The 23,219-nt window shown below is 30.3% G+C and overlaps 1 long non-coding RNA gene across 10 annotated transcripts in view; it reads right to left on the bottom strand.

The window, feature by feature from the left end:
• LOC107064880 (uncharacterized) overlaps positions 1 to 22,646 on the bottom strand; it is a 43,777-nt gene extending 21,131 nt beyond the window's left edge. For 2 of the 10 annotated variants that reach the window (XR_016177385.1, XR_016177386.1), the window contains exons 1-2: positions 18,925 to 19,155; positions 18,469 to 18,590 (exon numbers count right to left, since the gene is read on the bottom strand). This is a non-coding gene — a long non-coding RNA (uncharacterized LOC107064880). The other 8 variants (XR_016177387.1, XR_016177389.1, XR_016177390.1 and 5 more) reach the window with 7 other exon arrangements.
• Between the last annotated feature and the right edge of the window lie 573 nt (positions 22,647 to 23,219).

Below are 23,219 nucleotides of genomic sequence, written 5' to 3'. Positions count from 1 at the left end.
CCTGTGTTTTGTTGTTTCACACAATAATTCACAATTTATATAATATTCTTCTTTTTTATCCAGTTAGAAAATAAAAAAATAAAAAAAGGAATCGATTGAGAAACACTGAACCATACGTGACGGTAAAACAATTGTCTAGTGATAACGTACTAAGAATATCTTGGACGAATGGTCAATACTTTTTCAAGCAGTCAAAGGCGGTATGACGTAAGGGCGAACACGACGGTCGATAAGAATTCCGACGCCTCCATTCAGTCGAGTACGAGAGAAAGAGGAAACCCGGACTCACCAGGGAAAGAGGGGGAGTAAGAGGGGGTGGGGTAGAAGGGAGGAACATGGAGAGGTGGAGAGTCAGCGGGGAATCGGATACCGATACGAGAAGTCACGATTACGAAATCGTATTGCGAACGTAAGAGAACCATGGAATCTCATTCCAAAGAGAAAAAGGAAAAAAGACAAAGAGAAAAGAGAGAAATAGAAGATTTGAGCGATATGAATCCTTTCTTTTTCGAGCAACCAAATTGAAATTTTTCTATGTGTTGGTTTTTTTCGATTTAGAAAAGAAAATCAAAGGCATTATTTTATCAACTTTTTCAAATTGATTTTGTTAAATAATTTTGTTAAGCATTCTACTAGTTTCATATATTTTTTTTAGATAGAGTTGTGATTGTTTTACAATGAGTAATAAAGTTTATTGTTTTATTTATAATATTATATAATTTATGGTCAAACTAACTTTTATTTAAAAAAAGAAAGAAAAAAGTTTAAACACCAAATATTTTCAATCAAATTCTCGTAATATTATACATTACAAATAAATGATAAATAATAATAATGAAAATGATATAAAAAGAATAAAATAAAAATTTGAAATATACGTATATATATATATATATTACAATAATAATAAATTACAAATAATTATAATAAATATTTGATCGAACTCGACACAATATTCGCCTAACGACGAATGGGAGAGATCAAAGAGGATTTTTCCTCGAGGCTAGTAATTTGTATCGATTGATCGTTCTATTCAGTAAGATGATGATGATGATGATGTCATTGGTTTTGAACGTACGATTTACCGTTCGTTTCAAAACGTGAAAGAAAAAAGAAAGAAAGAAAGAAAGAAAATATCTATTGAGAGAAATAAAATCAAAAAAAAATAAAAATAAAAATAATTTAGGGGATCTATTGGAATAAATAAAATAAATCGATGATGATGAAGAAGAAGAAGAAGAAAAAAAAAGAGAAATCATTTAAAATAGGTTTGCCTTTGATTATCCTTAACAAGCTCACTTTCTATATCTTCTTCTTATCTTATTCGAAATATACACCATAATACAACACATATAACTTAGGTCGGATATTATTTTACCGATGATTTGTGACTTGATATGATAATAGAAGAGAAAGAGAGGGAGAGAGAGAAAGAGATAGAATATATCTACACGAACGTACAATTTACTTACACGTGTACACACGCTTGTTATCGCGAATATTTTACGCAACAAGTCGCTCATATGTACACGCATGGTCTCAGGTGGCGCCATGACGCAATTCCTTTATCGGTTATTCGGTTATGCTCGGTTCCACATGATAATCGCGACATAGATACAAAGATAAAGACAACGATGATGATTATATGCTTATATTAAAAATAATATACTTATGGTTTATCGATATCCTCTTTCTCTTCTTGGTTGATTGAATTTACTATTTTATTTTCGATTTAAAATGAACTCACATTATACAATGTTAACCATCATCGTGTCCATCATACGAATATGTGTGTTTGATGTTTTAATATAATTTCTTTTTTAAAATTAGTTTTCATTTATTAATTTATTAAAAAGAATTTATATATTTTGTAATAGAATTATTTTTATCTTTTTTACTTATTTGAATGCTGAAATATTATATTTATATATAATATTATAAATATAATAAATATAAATATAATTAAATTATTATAATTTTATTTATATTACATAATATATAATTTATATAATAAATTATTATATTTATTATATTTATTTATTTATTTTTTTTATTTTATTATATATTATATATTATATCTCACAATATTATGCTGAATAACAAAAATTAAATCTTTCCACGTAGACATTTTTATCTGTAAAAATAAAAAAATAAAAAAATAAAAAAAACAAATAAGATTCAACTTGACAAGAAATTGTTTAATAATTAATTAAATCGTATTTCATCTATTTAAAAATATTCATTCGGTAAAATAACATTTATTATATAAATAAATAAATTACTAAAGTTTTAATAGTACAAATTTCACAGATTTTGATATTCTTCTTCTTTTTAATTTTACGGATAATTATAATAGATAAAAAAAAAGAAAAAAATAGAAAAATATAATTTCGAAGATATCCACCTAGATGAGATTATTATTTGAGGGAAGATTAAAAGTGATTGAGAGAACGTAGAGAGAACTAATTCACGTTCGGGAGCTTGGAAGTGAGCCTTTAAAACCGTCTCGATCTCATCCGGCGGCCAACCCTCTCGGGTTCCTCGAACGTCTCTTGTCGAGAAAGAACCAGACAATACGAGTTGTGTGTGCACGTGCACAGCTGTCCTCTCTTACTACTGTATGTATTACCAGAGAATAAAAGAAGAGACAACTAAATTTAAAAGAACTTTTTTTTTTGACAGTATTTCCATCGTCTTGTGTAAATGAACAAATTCGCGATAATATAACAAAATCAAAATGTATTTTGGATCTTGTTTTATCTTTCCCATATTCGTTTGTAATCATTTGTATTAAATAAAATATTTCGTTTGCAATCATTTGTATTAAATAAAATATTTCGTTTGCAATCATTTGTATTAAATACAATTCTTAAACAAATTGTAGTATCATTGTATTAAAAATTATGAAATTTTTTACAATGTCAAAACCAATTTTTATTTCAATCTATAAATGAAATCTTGCAAAAAATTATTTACAATTATTTAATAAATTAAAATCTCAATCTAGAAATATATTACGGTACTGTGTGTTTCTCCCTCTCTCTCTCTCTCTCTCTCTCTCTCTCGCTTTCTTTCTCTTTCTCTTTCTCATTTGAATGGTACTGGATAAGGGAAGTGACGTCACGACCACAGGAAACTGTCTACTCGCGTGTGCAAAGGCAAACGACTGACCCAGTTTACAATGCGGCCAAAAAAATGAGCTCGTACCGATCGTTCGGACAAAATTGGATCTTTCGTGTTTCAATGTGTTTCTACATTCCTAAATTCTTACATTTAATCTACGACTCTACATTCCTATGTTCATCAGTTCATTCATCCATTTCTACGATCATTTCTTTTTTTAATCTCACACTTACAAATGTGACTTTTTTAACAAAGGGTTCCGTTAACGAACGTTAACGGAAACGAAACTTTGGAAGAGATTAAAACAATTGGTTTTCAAAGTTTGTATTTTACTTATTATAAGGGTTTAAATATCTTATCAATTTGATGATTTTACAAATCAATTATTTTTATTTTATTATTAAATTTTTTTTGTATAGATTAATTTTTATCAAAATTGTAAAATTGCAAGCTTAACAAATTTTTTTACCTTACTACTGTTTTTAAATAAATTATATATATATAATAATATTATTATAATAATATTAATAATAATAATAATTATATATAATATTATTATAGATATTATATAATTATTATTATAATATAATATAATTATATATAAATATATTTAAATAATTTAATAAATTATTTTTAATTTAAGAATATTTTTCTCTATAAAAATATTGCAATTACGTTTCTATTTTTTCTATATTACATTTTTATAAAAAAAAAAAAATAATAAAATTAACAAAATAGAAAACCTGATAAGTGACGTAAATATTTCTCTCTCTCTCTCTCTCTCTCTCTCTCTCTCTCTCTCTTCTTTCTCTTTCTTATACTGAATATAATTAAATTCATTTATTTATTTCTTTTTTTCCTATATCAAATTTACCGTAATTTCCGGGAGTGACTTCGAGGTTCGGTTATCTCATTAACTCTTGAATATATGTCTTTTATAGATGTTGCGACATCAAGAAGAGGAGGAAAGGGGGGTGGGAGGGTTAGGGGAAGGAAGGGGGTAAAGGCTTAGTTCGTTGACCCAGGCAAAGATCTCGTAAGACTACTATAACGATAGAAAGATTAATTTTTGTCTTTATCTCTCTTTTTATTTTTTTATTTTTTTTTATCATTCTCTCTCTTTTGATATTTTTTATTTTTTTTTTATTTTTCTTTCATCAAAAAAGTCCGAATTTATCGTTCGAACGGTTAAAATTACTTAACCGGTCCTTTTTACGTTCGCGTTGTGTTGTTCGAACACGACGGTTCTTTCTATCATTCATTCTTTCTTTCTTTCTTTCTTTCTTTCTTTCTTTTTAAATGAATGAATAAGAATGAAAGATAAAAAGATAAAAAAAAGAAAGGAAAGAAACGGAAAAGGAAAAAAAAAAGAGAGATATTCCGCGTACGGTAACCATTGTGACGAAGATGGTGGAGAGGAGTTTGCGTGTGGGAAAAAAAGTATTTACTACGCCGTGAAATGGTAGAGAGAAGAAGGATTTTGCGTTTCTCATTCACTAAGAATTTCTCAATGGTGAAAGAATGATATGAAAGAGTTCTTCTTGTGCATATATCCTAAGGGACTCAGTTGCATTTTAAATATACAAGGGGAAAGGGAGAATTTTGCTAAAGTTTCCAAATTATTTTTATAATTAAATTATTCAATATATTCTTTTTCTTTTTACAAATACTATTTCAATGTTAAATTGTTTTGTATTTTTTTGTTTTTTTGTTTGTCTTTTAATCGTAAAACAACGGATTGTACAAAAACGTATTATACGTAGTGTTTTAATAATAATAATAATAATAATAATAATTAATTATTATATATAATATATTTTTATCTATACATTATCATATACATTTGATTAGAAATCACTGATTTTGTTGATATTTAATAATAAATTATCATTATAATTCGAACATGGAGAAAAATAAAGGATAGCAATAATAAAAAAAGAAAAAATGAAATAAAATAAAATAATATATATTTCCAGTAAAGAGTAAGAAAAAGATAGAGTCGAGAGAGTACTATATTTGGCGAGTTTTTTTTTGTCAAGTTTTACGAGCAGCTTAGCGTCGTCGGGCGTCGGCATAGCTTTTTATAGTCAGCAGCTCACTCGACAATGCGCCATCATCGTGGGCCTTTTTTACAGACACCGTTCTTTATCTTTAAGCAATGTGCCATCCCATCCTATCTGTGCGATACATTCTTTTAACCGTTCACGATATTTGTGTGGGTATTTTGCATATGGAGGATTATTTCATAATAACTACCAAAAGAAATTGATTTATATAACAATTTAAAATTCACCTAATACAAATCCGATTACTTTTTTTCTATACGTTTTTTGTTTCGCATAATTCATACCATATGTTAACTTTACTAATAATTAAAAAAAAAAATTGATTTGTTTTATTTTTTTGTTATTAAGATTGAACATTTTTCAAATTATCCTCGAAAAAATATACCGTTTGTAAACATAATTATATGAATATAATTATTATATTTTATTATTTTTTATAATTTAATATAATTTAATTTTATATTATTTTAATTTATTTATTTTATTATATTTTAATATAATAATATTATTAAATATATAATTAAATAAATAATAATAAGAACACACACACATATGAGCATGGAATAAAATTATTAAAATTCCTAAAATTAAAGTTTATGATTATAAAACAAAACAAAAAAAAATAGAAAAATGATTGTGAGAACCACTGAATGGTCGAAGGAGTTCCCACGCTAACCCGCATCATGCTCGACTATATATCGCAGTTTAGATACCATGCTATATGGTTCTCTGTCTTGTCAATGTGAGCACCGTGCTAGTTACTTCGTCGAGTTTAGAGAAGCCTCCTAGCTAAGCTAAGCTAGGCTAGCTAGCTAGCTAGCAAGCTAGCCTTTACTCGATTGGCCGATCGTATAACCAATTAAGAAAAGAGAGAGAGAGAGAGAGAATAAATATTCTAAGCTCGTTTTCTCGTGCCAAGCTGTCGTCTCTAACTCGACTAATACCATGTTATCCCAAATGGCGGATAATATATAAGGATAAACGATAACAAAACTAATAATATTTAAACATAAAAGAAAATACTAAAAGATGAATCTTTTATGACAACCACATTTGTTTTTTTTTTTTAATCTTTAAACTGGGAATTGCTAAAAATGAGTCGTAACATCGTATTTTAAATATTTGCATTTTATTACGTGGGAAATATTTGACAATTTTTTATTTCTCTTTTTAATATATTCTATTAGACATTTAAATAAAAAAAAAAAAATACTTATATTTAATAAATAAAATGTCTCTCGACATAAGATCGAAACTTTTCAACCCACAATCGAAATTATGCTTATAATATAAATTTGCGTTTTGAAATAAAAAGAAAAGAAAAGAAAAAGATAGATAGATAGATAGAAAGAGAGAGAAAAAGATAGTGAATGATCAATCGGAGGAGGAAAGAAATTAGGGAGGGGGAAGTCAAGTAATCGTAGTATACGTATGTACGTGTATAACATGCATGCATGTGAGACAACCAACCAAAGTTGAACGAACCCACGCGCGGACCAAAAGTTTGCTAATTTTTTTTAAGACCCACCACCTACGTACACAAATATACAATAACAAAAATTTAAAATTAAATATATAGATTTTACTATTACTAATTTAACTATTATTATTACCATTCATTTACCAATTATTATTACCATTAATTTAACTATTGTTATTACCATTAATTTAACTATTATTACTACTATTATTATTGTTACTATTATTGCAATTAGTATAACCGTACTATGGCTGACGACAATGATTGGCTATTTGCTTTCGATATTTACGAAGATAAGTTAGCAGGTAGGTATTTATACGAAATTCGATTCGCGTATCAACAAAGTTAGGTGAATATGTTTGTGTATATGTGTGAGAAGAAGAAGAGGGAGGGAGAGGAGGGTATCTGTTAGTGTGTTTCATTCGAAAGGAAAGATATCGTGGAATGTTGCAGAGGAGAAACTCGATAGAATATTCTTACGAGTTCAACCTGTCTCTCTCTTTCACATGTTGGAAAACTATATGCATGATTCTCCTACGACGTGATCTTGATAACGCAAAAGAGAGTGAGTGAGTGAGTGAGATAGATAGATAGATAGATAGATAGAAAGAGAGAGAGAGAGAGAGAGAGAGAGAGAGAGAGAGATAGAGATAGAGATAGATCGCGTAATCGTACGGTAATAAAATATTCGTTTGCGAGGCAATGACGAGCGTTTACATCTGATGAAATCTTCTGGAGTTCATCGTGTCAGTTGTTCTACATACTAGAGATAACAAAAAAGAAAAAAACGTAATAAAAAAAAAAAAAAAAAATATATAAATGGGCAAGAAAATAAAAGGAAAAACAAAACAAATAAGAAGTATATCTAACGTTATTTACTGTTGAATGTAACTGTAACGAGAATTGGATTTAGTATTAAACAGATGCTTGACTAGTTTACTGTTATGTGAAAAATAAATGTAAAGTAAATGCACACGTTTGTCGTTAAATTTGTATTTTTGTAAAAGATAACGCACACGTTAAGGTGAAAATTCATTGTAAAAAATGCTGCTCACTTGAGTTAATTTCTATATAAATAATTAATAATAATAAAGAAATAATAATAGAGAAAATGAATTGTTGATAAATAAAATAAAATTGAGATAAGTATCAACGTTATTTGTTAAAATGTAATATTACAACATTTAGCTCGGAGCTAGTATCGAATTAAATAAATAATTGCCTAGCTAAACTTCTATATAAAGAATAACGAGAAATAAGAAAAAAAAATAAGGAGGTAAGAGTATCAACATTATTTGTTAAAATGTAACAGTTCGAGAGTTAGCTCGGAGCTAGCAACGAACTAGATTGTTAACTAACTAACAAGCTAGCTAGCTAGCTAGCTAGCTAGCTAAGCTTACTTGCTTGCTTGCTTGATAACTTAGGGCGTATCTCATGTGTGTACATATGCGTATATTAGAGTCATGCCTACGTAAAAAAAAAAAATAAAAAACACATAGCAAAGAGACCATGAAATTCCGACACGTGCAAAGTTTCAAGGCCGAGATACGACTCTTCACCAACTCTTCCAAATTCTCCAAACAGAAACAGACAGAAAGAAAGAAAGAGAGACAGACAGACAGAGAAAGAGAGGAAGAAGAAATCATCGAGTTTATACGAGACGCGATATACGTCGTTCAGAGAAAAAAAAAAAAAGAAAAAAAAATAATATGTTAAACTTTTAGGAGAACACGTTAAGTATTTAAGTACCATACAACACATATATGCACAAAACCTACTTACACGAGTACGTGACCATCCTATTAAATTCAAAGCCATCGCGGAAAAGTGACCACTAACGTTCTTCTCCTAAACCCATCTCCCCCTCATCCCCAAGAATCATTTTGATTCGTTCCAACGTTGTTATCTGCGACAATGAATCTAAACTTTCAAGAGATCCTACCTATAGATATGCAAAAATCTACGGTCAAATTAAAAAATATTCAATGGTTCTTTTAAACACTAAAGTTTATAATACTACAACACTGTTGTTTTCAGAATTTTTTACGCGAGATAAAATATATTATTTATTTTATATTTACCGTAAAATAAAATATACTAATGAAAAACTTTGTAATCCATCAAAGGCAACATTATAAAAGAAAATTTTGTTGAAGAAAAAAATATGAAATAAAAATATAATTAAAAGTTGATCAGACTTATCCCTATGATACACAGCTTCCTTTTAGTTACAATTAAATGTAATGTTTAATTAAATTACACACACACATTAAATTACAGTGTAAATATGCGTGTGCGTGTATCGATATTGCGAAAAAAAATATATAAAATTAAAAATGATTAAAAGTAGATCAGAATTTTCTATAAAATGTGATTGTGTGTGTAAGTAAACTTTGGCCTACGTATGTGTGTAGATGTGTGTATCGTGCGCGCCCGCGCCCGCGCGCATCGACCGCATGACGTCAGTGCGCGTCTGGAAACAGCTGACCGCATTCCAGGATAATTGTTTTGCATAATCGTGGCTGGAAGCGGAGAGAGAACTGAGAGTTCTACCAACGACCCTCCTTCTCGCTTTTTCGTTTATCCGCTTTCGAAAACTGCGCGTTAACGAAGGTTGAAAGAGAAAGAGACGAACATAAAACAAAAAAAGAAAGAGCCGAAAAAAGAACAGAGATAAAGTTGAAAAGAGAGATAGGAAGGAGAGGGGAGGAGGTCAAGAAACATGAATGAGAAGTTCGAATTCGATTCTCAAACTTGGTTCTTATCTGTGAGAGCCTAAGAATTTTTGATCGTCTCGAAAAACATTTCGAAACATCGTTGGAAATATTTTACACGAATTTACATTTTATGTTTCACGTGATTCTTTGTTTCATTTTAGAATGAAAAAGAAAAAAAAATGAAGAAAAATTGTGTGCCATATTTCGAAAAGAAAAAAAAAATGGTTTAGGTCGAGGGTGCTTGGGTCGAGTTAGACAGACCTGAGCTCGGTCGTCAATAGTTTCGCGGCCGGCGCGTTGGCTTTTAAAGTTTAAAGAGCCAACTACGGACGACGGTGGCGGCGACGGTGGCGGTGGCGGCCGGCAATGGTGGTGGCGGCGGCAACGTCTAGGTATGCCAGTGGTTCTCAAACTATGGCATCTTTTTATTGGTATCATTTCTTTTTTTTATATTTTTCAATTATTTTTTCTCCACAAATAACTTTCTAATCCATTTTATTACTCTAACAATAATAATAATTATTATTAATACTTTATAAAGATCTAAACGATATTTAAATTTAAAAAAAAATAGAGAAATTGTAGTTTGCAAGTAATTGAAAATTATAATATTTAATAATTGATTAAATTAAATAAACAAAATTATAATAAGTATTAATATATATAATAAAATAATTTAATTAACGAATATATTTATACGAATATTAATTGAATCAAAAAAAGAATTGGTATTGCAGTAAGCTCAAAAATTAATAGAAATTGTAGAAACAAGTGAGATAAACAAATATTCGAAGAAATTCATGTGGAAATAAGGGAAGATGATAAAAGGATACAAAGAAGCTTAAAAAAATAAAAGAAGGAAGGAAAGAAGGAAGGAAGGAAGGAAAGAGAAAAAGTAAATCAAGAACGAAGAACTCCAGAGTTGGCGATGAAATATCTCGTTGGAGAACGAGGCTAAGGAATGCCTCTCAGTAGGAGGAGCCACACACGAGGATATTTGCACCATATAAGGCCCTGTTTAGCGGCATCTCCCCACGTCTTTACCAATTCCCTCCTCCAACCTCCCTCACCTCACCCCACGTGTGTCCCACATTATGTCCGGCCAGAATCTCCGCGAACCCGTATCCACCTTACCATAGGCTTCGCCAATTTTTCATTCCTCGTTCTTAGTCGTGCACAACCGTAACGAGTATTGCGACGAGAAATTCACAAGAAAATACAATTTTACTAAATAAAATTTCCAATAATTTTAATCTCATTGATATGGTACGTTCATTTAAAAAAAAAAAAATGGTTCGAATTACTCTAATATTTGATTCAGTTTGATAAGAAATATCTGAATATTGCAAAATTTTAATATGAATAGTTTTAATTCGTGTTAGTCCTCTTTGGTAACCAAGAATGAGACGGCCCTGAGCGCCGTTTTGCAATCCCGGCGGTACGTGTCACAGAATGGTGCGTCGCGCATAGTTGTCGCGTGACGTTGGCAGAGAAACAACGCCACCCGACACGCTCTTGCGATCGGATGACCCTATCGATGTTACATGTACATAAAAAAAGAGAGAGAAAGAGAGAGAAAGAGAGAGAACAAAAAATATCAGTGATTATGACAGTGACTAATTGTAAATTATAAATCTTTTTAAATTAATTTCACGATTTATTTTATATTTCTAAATGAAATTATTAATACTAAATATATTACATTCATTCTTTAATTTATAAAAAATAAAAGAAAATAATTTTTAGCATAAGTACAATTAGGTACAATTTGGTGTACGTTAAATTTTTGGCTATCGGTGTTTTCTAAAATAAGAAAATTTATTAATGGTGCAGATGACTTAATACGACGTAATATGATCATTCTAAAAATGATACAAAGTTTTCAAATACGAGAAAAAAAAAATTATTTTAAAGTATTAAAAATTATTCAAAGTAAAAAAAAAAAATACAAAGATAGGAACCTTTTTAAGACTACAAATTAGCATTCTCTCTCTCTCTCTCTCTCTTTCTTTGCTACTATATTATTCTTTATCGCGAACATACTCGCGTATGCAACACAGTTCGCGCGTGTGCCATGAAAAGTAGCAGAGCAAAATCGTGTTGTACAGCAAGCGCAGTAGACTGTTCCGTCTCGTCGTGGCTCAGACCTTAATGACGTCATTATCTCTAATTAGAATTCCCATAGTGTGGCATCAGCCGGTAGATAGGAAGGTAGGTAGATAGATAGGTAGGTAGGTAGGTAGGTAGGTAGGTAGGTAGGTAGCACACCTTCTTTGCTAGTAAGACTAACACCCTCCCCCTACTTCCTTTTCCCCCCTTTATCCTCCCCTCTTGTTTTTCTTCATCATACTCCTCACCCTTGCTCCGTTACACCTGGCAGGCTTAACACCTTAAAAAAAGAGATGCCTGCTGTTGCATCCTCTTCTTTCTCTCTCTCTCTCTCTCTCTCTCTCTCTCTCTCTCTCTTTCGTTTCGTTTTTTTTTCTAACACGAACGATTAGTCACGAGAATCGCAATGAACGTGTTAAGAATACACCAAGTTAATATTCCTTTTGTGTTTTATGTTCATTTATAAAATTCTTTACTATCTATGAAATTGTAATTCAACGCGTTTGACTATTGATTAATTATTGATGATTAATTTGAAATTAGATATAATTATTTTCGAACATTTTAATCACGTTTCTAAATATACGATTTTGATATGGAATTCATGCGAATTCGATTGCGTGGTTTTTATTTATTTATATTAGTCACGTATTCGAGTTTAAATAATTTTAAATAGAAATGTATAAATATTTTTAAATGACGATAATGTCATTAAATTCTCGTGATACTTTTCATGTACTTTGAAAAGTACTTGTGAATCATTTTAAAAATATTTCTTTAATTTTATTTTCTTCTAATAATCTAACGATGATATTTTTATACGTATAATGCGTATGAGTCCTTATATTTCAAGAAACAAGATTCCATAAGAGAAACTATTTCTCAATGTACTCGACGTCCATGATTTATTAGATTGCATTAACGATGCTACTTCGAGGAATTCGTTTGAATGTGTATTTATATGTATATATAATTTTTTTTTATGTCGTAGGAGACGTATAAAAGTTATATTAATGAGTATTATAAAATTGCACGAATAAAATATATGTATAATAACTATCAAAATAAAACACAAAATGTATTCTTTTGTTTATTAATCTTGTGTGTACTTGCGCATACACACACGTGCATTTTAATGACACACGTAATAATATACTAAAACCGAATTGAAAAATAAAATATAAGGACGATAAAAAAAGCTAAAGATGTTTCCTCACAGTACGCGGATGATAACAACAACGAACGAATGCGACTATCGAACAAAATTGCAATAAAACGTGCATTAGAATTTCTAGCGAAAAAGGAAATAAAAATTAAACGAAAGAAATAGAGATAAAGTAAAAAATAGCAAGAAAAATATAAAAAGAATATATCGAAGAATAATAATAATAATAATAATAATAAAAAAAGAAAATAAAACAACAAATGTGTTTCTTCGATAAGAGTAGAACGTCATTCGCGTGCGCGCATATTTTCATGCACGTTGAATAACACTCGCATAACAGAGAGACTTTACCGAATGACACAACTCAGAGCCACGAACCATCCAATACTAATACATTAATACACACTCATACGTATCTTTATACTCACAAATAAATACAAATGCACTTTGGTATTGTCGCGTCGTCATTGTTGCAACTTTGATCTCTCTCTCCCTCTTGCGACTGTTCTTTTGGTTTCTCTTTTTTTGTATGTGCAACAATATATTCAAATAAAAAAAGAATAGAATAAGAATATATTCAATAAAAAAAGAAAAAAATAAGAAGAAAAATGATGAAGAGAGAGAAAATAAATGTATATACATATGTGTGTACATAAGTTCCTAAATATATATATATATATAATTATGAGTACAAATATTTGTGTGTATTTATACTTATGTGTGTGTAAATGTATGGATTAAATTCGAGTCATATGATAAAAGTAAAGTAGTGTACGTGTCATTTCCTCCCACCCTTTTTCTCATCCATCATCAACCACCCTTTACCGCACCCTCTTCTTCCTCCTATTTCTATCTCTTTCTTTCTTTCACTCTTTCCTTCTCTGTCCCACTCTTTTCCTCTTTGTCGTATTTCCTCTCTGCTACTCTGCTACGGAGACTCTCGTTTCGATCCTGCAATCGTGACGTCAGAACGGATACCTGTTGCATGCGACGTGTTACGTGAAGAACACGTGCATGTATGTGTGTGTGTGTATATATATGTGTCGTGTTCTACGCTTTACGTGTATACATTGGGAGGAGTTGAAAAAGGATAGAATGATTGTACGTTCTTTACTATGTGACAAAGTAGTAGGAAAAAGATGTAGAGATGACATTTAAACGTCACGTGGACGAATTAAAATACTGCAAATTTCTTCGAACTCACTTTCATTGTCAGATTTAAACAAACGACAATTAACAGAAAAAAGGGCGTATGTTTTTCTACATTTCTTTTTTAAATATTTAAAAATTGAATTAACAAATAAAGATATATTAACAATGATTCATTTTGATCTCTTTTTCTATTTAGTATTCTGATTGGTATATATCATTCATATAAATTAAAAGAAAAAAACTGATTTTAATCTCACTGATTAAAATACAATCACGCTACTTCCTAATTAATGAATGAAAGAAAAAAAAGGGAAAGAACTATCAATGAAATTCCTAGTCTAATTGACAATACTGCCACTACCATTCTTATATTAATATTTCAACGATTAAAAACAACAATTACACAATGTAACGTACAATCATTGCGACCTGCAACGACGAGTTTGAAACGTAATATTAAAAAAGAGTTTTGGTTGAAGAATCGAATGGAATTGCAGGAAATAAAAAAAAAAAAAAAAACAAAAAAAAATATCCCCATATCTCATGAAAATTCTTTCATCTTGTTTGAAATTTCGTGATAGACCGTAAGAGTGGCAAGCTTTTCGAAAATTTCATTATAATTTTAACACATGGGGAACACACATTTTGACAGAGACAGAATGATACATATAGATGAATATACCAAAAACAAGAGAGAAAGATATGTATGAAAATGGGAAAGAGTGAAGGGGATGTGACGGGGGTGTAGTAGGAGGAGGGAAAGGGGTTAGGAAACGCGATGCATTTAATGGAAGATCAAAGATACGTCTCACCCGCTAGAGATCGCGGTAACACACGCGTCAACGATTCATGCCACACGTATTTTCCCCTGGAATCCTGTTACCGATTGAATTCGCGCAAATGGAAAGCAATTTTCCTGTAGGATACGTGCAATTAACGTACTAACCACCATGTCACTCTACTGCCACTAGAAGAGAATCGTTTCATTGGTTTTACTCATCCCAAATTTCATAGAGATATCTCTATCATTCTCTTCATATATGCATAAACATGTGTGTACGTATGTATATATGTATGAATGTACGAATTTATATACATGTTAAACTTGTATTATCTTTATAAGTTATATGTTGCTGAATTGATCATTGATGTTAGTTCTCTAATGTGAAATCTGTGAATATGTTTGTATGAATATATGTGCATATGTGCAATTTGTATTCTATTCCATTTCGTTTCACATATTATAGAATTATTCATATAAGTGTTAACTTTTAAATGAGAAATATATGTGAAATCTGTGCGAATGTGTTTGAACATATATGAAAACTTGTATTTCATCCCCTTTGTGTCTCTATTTGATTCATACATTGTAAAATTATTCGTTCATGTGTTAACTTCCAAATAGTAAAATCTTTGAATATGTTTGTACATACGTGAAACTCATATTTTATCCTTGTCTCTATTACTCTGATTTATACATTGTAAAATTATTCATTGGTGTTAACTTTGAAATACTAAAATCTGTGAACACGTATGTATGTGTGTGTGTCTGTGTATGTGCATATGTGAAATTTGTATTCTCTTTCTCTTTTATGCATTATACTAATAGAATCAAACTAATCGAACGATCTAATTAAACGAAGGATGCAACCAACGTTCCATTCGATTACGAGCGTTTTAAATTTATTAAGGATACGTGTGTCTCTAATGCATGAAAGACAATCAAAACGTTTTTATGCATATACATTTTCTCGAATGAAGATAGGCAAAAAAGAAAAGAAAAAAGTAGAGAAAGAGGAAGAGAACTTCTAGCAACGGCCATTACACCGAGCTGGCTTTTCACGAAGATCGGAATCAACGAAAATAGACGAGGCTTTGGGAGCTGCTGCTACTGCTCGTTTGGAAACGAGCCAGTGACGTGGCGTCGTTAGAAAAATTTTCTAACGCTAGACGGACTTTAGAGAAATGGCTCTTGATGGGTCATATTTTTTCTTCTTTCCTTCTTCTTCTTCTTCTTCTTCTTCATCGTTCGAATGATTACCATTACGAATAGCGAATTTCTCAACGAAACACGTACGCGTTTGGATTGCATAAAATTGCGAAGGAACAATGAAATCGTAATGATAGCTATAAAATAAAAAACAAAATAGAAAGAAAATAACAGAAAAAAATATAAAATAGTCAATAATCGTCGATACGTTTCAAGTAACGAGAAATACAAATATTTCATTATTTGAATTTATTGTCATTGTGTTTTTATTTTTATAGGAATCAATCGACGAATATTCAAAATTAATTTAAAATTAATTCAAAATTAATTTAAAATTAATTAAAAAATAATTAAAGGCTTTTTTAAGTATATGTATTTTAACTCTGTGTGTGTGTATATATATATATGTGTATTAGCGTAGATTGGAAATTGGAATCGAAGTATCTTTAAAATATTAAATCATCTCGTTTTTCTCCTTAATCGATAATTATAGTTCCAAGGCGATAGATTGAACTAATAAAACGTAACACATACAAACACAAACACAAACGCACACACCCATACGTACACACGATAATCTTGTTCTTTTACGGTCTTGCAATTTGGGAAAGAAATTATCGTAGCTAGAATTGATAAAAGGCAAACACTGAGTTTAAGAGAGTTGTGATAACCACGAACGTAAAAAAAATACAAAAAGAAAGAGAGAGAGAGGTGTTTCGAAGCAAAGCAGTGGTTTTCATTGTGAGCGTATAAAATTAAAAAAAGAAAAAAACATAATCACGGTTGATTACTCAAAAAACGTGACGTCAGTAGAAAGAAAAGATACATACATAAATCACAATAGTTTTTTTTATATACAATCGTAGTTTTATTTGAAATAGAAATAGATAAAACAAAACAAAAAAAAAATAAAAATAAAAAAAATAAACGTAGACGAGATTACGTATATAATTCGTCGTAACCGAAACGAAAAGCTAATTTGAAACTTCAGTGAAATTTTATGCGCTTTCTTTGAAAACTAAGCAACGTAATGGCCGACATAGTAATAGATAACGTTAGGCGTGTTGGTTGTTTGACTTTTAGAAACGAACAAATCCGAATATTTTACGTTGCTTTTCAAACTAACTCATATGTTTTATACGTGTATATACGTGTAAGTTTACAATGTGTATGCACGTTTATGTATATGTATGTACGTATGTTGATTTTATATGTGTGTATGTTTAGAATGACGTTCTCTATCGTATTCTCTGTACGTACTACTATTCTCAGTTGATCCAGTTAGTGCAGTTAGTCAACTTGATTCGAATTCCATTAAAACGTAGTTACAGAAAAGTGGTAAATGTTAACGAGCCGATAACGGTAACAAATTACTAACTACCTTTTCCTTCTTTCTCATTCTCTCTCCTTTCTCTCTATATCTGTCTCTTTTATCAAGTATTTCAAAAGCTTTCGAACAATTCAATTTTGGTCTCTTTGAATCAGTGTGTCTCGATTTCTGTCGATCTTGTACAATTAAAATACACCATTAATTGTTTAAATTGATTGATCGATTAACGTTTCAATCCTGACAAGATATTTTTCTACAAATTTTTTTATTACAGTTAAAGAAGAAAATAGAAATAGTTTTAGATTAGGTAAACTTAAATAATTCATTTTCTTTCGTAAGAGTTTTTTTTCTCTTATTTTTCTCATCTAATATTTAAAAAGCATTCGAGAACAAATTCGATTTCGATCATTGTATCGGTGATTCGATTGACATTTCTGTCGATTTTCTACAAAATTAAAATTAACGATTCATTGTTTAAATTGATTGGTGAATTTAAAAAATTCTTAGACTCTTGTTTCTTCTTATTCTTTTTTTTTAGAGAAGTAGAATTTAATTCCTTTAAAACTTTAGAGTTAAGTTTTAATTTTAGCAAGAAAGTAAAATAAAAAAAAAATAATAAAAAACAAAAACAAAAAGTTAGTTTTACAAAAAACCTTAGGTAATTTCTTTTCTTTCGTAAAAGTCGACCTGAAAATCCCGTTTAAAACTTTAATCTTCCAGTTTATTTATAGTCTCGTAATACAGACATACAGAAAACTTGTACGAGTATTAAAGAAGAAGAAGAAGAAGAAGAAGAAGAAAAAGAAAAAAGAAAAAGAAAGAGAGAGAAAAAAGAGCGAGTTGTCCCATTTTTTTTCATGGGAAAGTAAATAACGAATAAAAGTGAAAAATTTTGTAAATCATTGTCAATGGAAAACAAAAATAAATAATAATAAAATCAAAAAGTAAATAAAAAAGAGTTACAAAATCTGTATATTCAATAGTATATGCAATACACGCACACTCTTTCATACGCACGTACAAACTTATAGTAAATACGTTTAAACATACACAAACAGAGACAAACGAATATCATGGTAACCACATATTCCTAGGTGACAAACAAGTTTCACGATACAAGTTGGCTTGTCGTCTCTATCATTCGTGAAGAAAAAGTAAAAAAAGAAATAGCAAAATAGGGATATTAGAAATAGGTAATATAAGTAATATAAATAATATAAATAATATAAATAAAATAATATAAATAAATACAAAAAAAAAAAACAAAGAGTAAGATATAATATGACAAAAAGAAAAAGGGATATAAAATAATTATATTCAATTAACCAAAACTCACATATTTGTTCCTCCCATCTTCCAGTTCCATCTCCAAAAAATGCATGTAACAATAGAATAAGACAGAAAATATTCCAACTTCGATGTTCCACTTCTATCTTCTAGCTTTTCCTTTTCTTTTACCTTTACACGTAATTAAGTACATTCGAAAATACGAACAAAATCAAAATCAAAATCAAAATCAAAATGAAATTGGACTCGTATCAACTGACCCTTATAAACTACCCCTACCCCATACCCCTCTCTCTATCTCTCTCACTCATTTACTATATTAACAAACAAAAAAATAAGAAACAAATGGTGATTTAAAAATATATCATGAAACAGTAAATGAATGATTGAATGAATGAATATAAATGAGAATGAACGTGACTAATTATAAAAGAGAACAAGAAAAAAAAGTAAGCAGGAAAGAGAGAGAGAGAGAGAGAGAGAGAGAGATAAAGAAGGGACACACCTGGATAGTAATAAAAATGAATAATTCGAAGGTAGCACACGGAGTTTGACAAATGTCGTTGACGACGACGACGGCGACGTGTCTTTGACGATGTTGAGAACTGTCAACCACTTCTATCGTATAGGGACGACTGGCTGGCAAACGAACGAGAACTGAGTAGACCGGCCGATCGCTCGCATATCTCTCCCCCCACCCCACCCCACCCCACCCCACCGTGGCTCCATTCACCCCTCTATCGTTCTCTCTCTCTCTCTCTCTCTTTTACTCTTAAACTCTTATGTGTTCTTCTCACACTACCTCGGTAGACTACTCCCTTCTTTTTCCTCTACTCTTCTTTTACCTTCTTCTCTCACCCCCCTGCCATTCCACTATTCCACTCATCCTCTCTCTCTCTCTCTTTCTTATTTTAACCCCTCTCCCCAACACACCCTTCTTTTCTACGTGTTGTTCTCCATTACTATGTCTCTCTCTCTCTCTCTCTTTTTCTCCATGGCACCTTAGCGAACTTTTCCCTCTCCTTCTCCTTTATACTCTTTTTTGATTTGTCAAGGAAAAATCTGTGTGAGAAAGAGGATGTTTGATAGAAAAGAGGGGGAAAGAGGAGGATGGTGGAAGGAGGGTTGACGTGTTCGGAAAACACGGAAATCCCAATCGACTGACTACTCCTCTCTTTCCAAATGTCCTTTCCAGTTCCACGAATTTTTTTTCGTGTATTTTTTATGGATGTATGTAGTTCGTGTGTGTGTGTGTGTGTGTGGTCTTTATTTAATGTTTTTTTTTTTTTTTTATTTTAGTCTAACTCCTACGAACGTTATTTTTCCTATTCGTTATTTTTTTATTTTATTAGTCATTGTTTTTACGATCAAGATAAAATTGTTGTAACGTAATTGAAATGATATATTTCAAGGGTGTGAGTTATTCTTTATGAATGGTAGATTTAAAACAACGAGATAAAGATTAGAGAGAATCGTATGTAGTATTACGATTATGTAATTTATGCGCAATAAGCTATATACGAACTGTAATAAGTTTATGTTTTGATATACGTGTTTCTTCGATGTATGAAGAACAAATTTCTTATATTCAATGCACGTTTTTTTTAAATTCATTCAATGTAAAATAAAAAGAAGAAGAAAAGAAATTGAATTGTAATTGTCATTGGGTTTGAAACTACGAAGTGTTTTAAATGTATTGTAAGATTTAGTTTTTGAAGTATCTTCTCACATATGATTTTTCTCATGTCAGTTTAAAAAGTTCTAATCATTAACGAATGTGATATTCATTCTTATTCATCCATAGACGGGATGAATAACAAGCAACGTGAGTCAGAAACTCGAGACATTCCTGACTACTGAACGCAATCACTTCTTTAACGTATGCGTAATGCGAAAACGAAACTTCCGTGAATTGCAATCATTCGCGCATGCGTGAAATCAAAAGATTTCTCTCTCTCTCTCTCTCTCTCTCTCTCTTTTATCTTTATGAAGATTTGTATTCTTTTTTTTTTTTTGTATTCGCGAAAGAATTGCATTAGAACGTTGAGAGAGAGAGAGAGAGAGAGAGAGAGAGAGAGAGAATGATTGATCGAGAAATGGTTTACCCTCCCTTTGATCGTTTGATCGTTCAATCGTTTAATACGATTTTAAATTTTATACTTGAGATTTTTCTATTTTCTTTTTATTTCTTTATTGCTAATCGCATTTTACATAAGTGTACGTTTTATATTAATAAACTAATGCGACACGTGTTCAATTTTCGTTCCAACGATATCGTTACTTCGACCATATGTCGATTCGTTCTAATCGATTTTCCTCGTAAATCATATGCGTCATTTAACTATCAACCTAATTTATTATTCCCGATGTTTCGTACGTTAATATCGTAGTATTCTAAAAGAAATAAATTTGGACGATAGATAAATATAAATAAATAAATTAATTAATTAATTAATTAAAATCGAACCTTGTAATATATTAGTGTAAGTTTTCTACAAATTTTTATGAGGTTAGACGGAAGATGAAAATAAAAAGAAAATGGACGACAATTTAAGAGATAAGTAAATGATAATGAGACTCATGTAAAAAAAAATAAAAAAAAGGTGAAAATTTGTTTAATATAAAATTAAAATGAGGGATTAAAAAATGATAAAAACAAAACAAAATAGACGATACTTTTGTGGAAAAGTATTCGCATAAAATTTGCGTAGTAAAATAAAATTGACGAATGATACAAATTTATTCACCGTTTTTTTTTTTTGTAGATCGACAATTGCAATAAATAAATTCCCCGTTTCTACAATTATTCCCACATTATAATTATTAACGTGTTTTAACACAAAATGTAAGTTGAGAAAAAATAAAAATAGAAATAATTTATAAGCATTAGCCATACAACAACAACGATCACAATAACAAAAAAAAAAAAAAACAACTAAAAAGAGGGAAAGAAAGAACAGGCAATTAAACGAAATCCTTGATCAGAACGTAGATTAAAGAATCGATTAAAAACGTTGTGGGTCGAAAGATAATAATCAATTTTCCTGAAAAGAAAGAAAAAAAAAAATAAATAAATAAAAAAGGAACGTTTAATTTGTCTGGAAAATAAATTATTCGATCCAACGCAATGCAGAATGCCGAGAGGAAATAAAATATCGAAGGAGTTAATTGCCACGTGACTTTGGACTATAAAATAAAACAAAATAATATCAAATAAAATAAAATGAAATAAAGAAAACAAAAAAAAAACAAAACAAAAAAAAAAGAAATAAATCATTAAAAGAATAAGGGTGACAAGCTAAAGTTCAACATTGATTCTCGAATAAACGACGCGTCGAGTTGATCGTTTGTCTTCCATTTCCCCCCCCCCTAACCCTATATAGAGAATTTTCGAATTTGGTGAAAAAAAATATATATATATATATATTTGGGTGAGAAATAAAAGAAGAAAAATAAAACCAAAAACAAAATAAAAATTATAAGAAAAATTAATAAAAAAAAAAATTAAATGAATGATAAAAATAGCGAAGAGGAAGAGGAAGAGGAAGAGGAAAAGGAAGAGGAAGAGAAGAAGAGAAAGAGAGAGAGAGAGAGAAAGAGAGAGAATGATGGCACTCACTCTGACGTAACACGAAGCAACGAACGAGAGACACGCGCATCCATGTACCGACACGAGAATCCACCGCGAACTACGAAATCCTCTTGGAGTTTTTCCGCAGGAGGAGTAGGGAGGGAAATTGGGAGTAGTGGGAGAGAGAGAGAGAGAGAGAGAGAGAGAAGCAATGCGATCTTAGCGCCGCCCTATCAACAACTTACTGTACTTCTTTTACCGTCTCTCCTTTCTAGCAAAATGGCTGTCCTTTTTAACACCGTCCTTGCGCGCCACACATCACATTTAACACTTTCAATATCTTATATCTCTATCGATCTATTTTTTTCTTAGATTTATATCAATCAGATATCATCTATGCTTCTTTCTTTTATTCATAAAACTAATTTAAGTCTATTATTTACATTTTTTTTTCACTTATTTTATACTCGTAACATTTCCCAACTGACGATGAAGATGATGATGATGACTCCGATTTCGAGTTATTTTTCTTGATTTTTTTTTTTATTTTTTATTTTTTATTTATTTTATATTGTTATTTATAATCCTCGTTATCTTTATCTCATGTTTTATATTTTTTAATGTAATTTATTCTAATCCATTGATTTCTCGACAAACATTGTCTCGTGATAACCATACGAGAAGCTTGATAAATTTTTATTTTAAATTTATATCCATTCTTAAACGATATTTTTTAACTGTCATGAGAGATACTAGACAAAAGAAAAGCAATAGAAAAAGATAGACAGACAGTTCTCTAAGATAGTCACGAATCGTATGGGTCAATGAAATACGGTGATTTGCGTAAAGTCAATGCCGAGAGTTGAATTTCGTCTAACTACCAATATTCCGATGTAAAATCTCATGAATTATGAAAGAGGAATCGCGTTTCACCGAAACATATGTTATTTTTTTGTTCTTTCTTCTGCGTATGTAGGGGTGTATGTTTAAAAACATATGTGCGCGCGCATGCACACACACGTATATACATTCAAAATTCATTTCGATCGGGAAGAAATAATGTCATTGATTTGAAAAACAAATAAAATAATTAAAATAAAGATATATATATAATAAATTATAATAAATTATAAAATTGTAATATAAAATGTAACGGGTAGAAAGAGAAAAATTTGCATGAAACGTTTACGCGTGGATAGTTTGGAAAATTCGTGCAGATCATGCTGATT

Source organism: Polistes dominula, unplaced genomic scaffold (assembly GCF_049000335.1).
Source record: "Polistes dominula isolate Pdom_NZ unplaced genomic scaffold, Pdom_raw_medaka contig_16, whole genome shotgun sequence".
NCBI lineage: Eukaryota > Metazoa > Arthropoda > Insecta > Hymenoptera > Vespidae > Polistes > Polistes dominula.
This window is presented reverse-complemented; position numbering and strand designations above follow the sequence as displayed.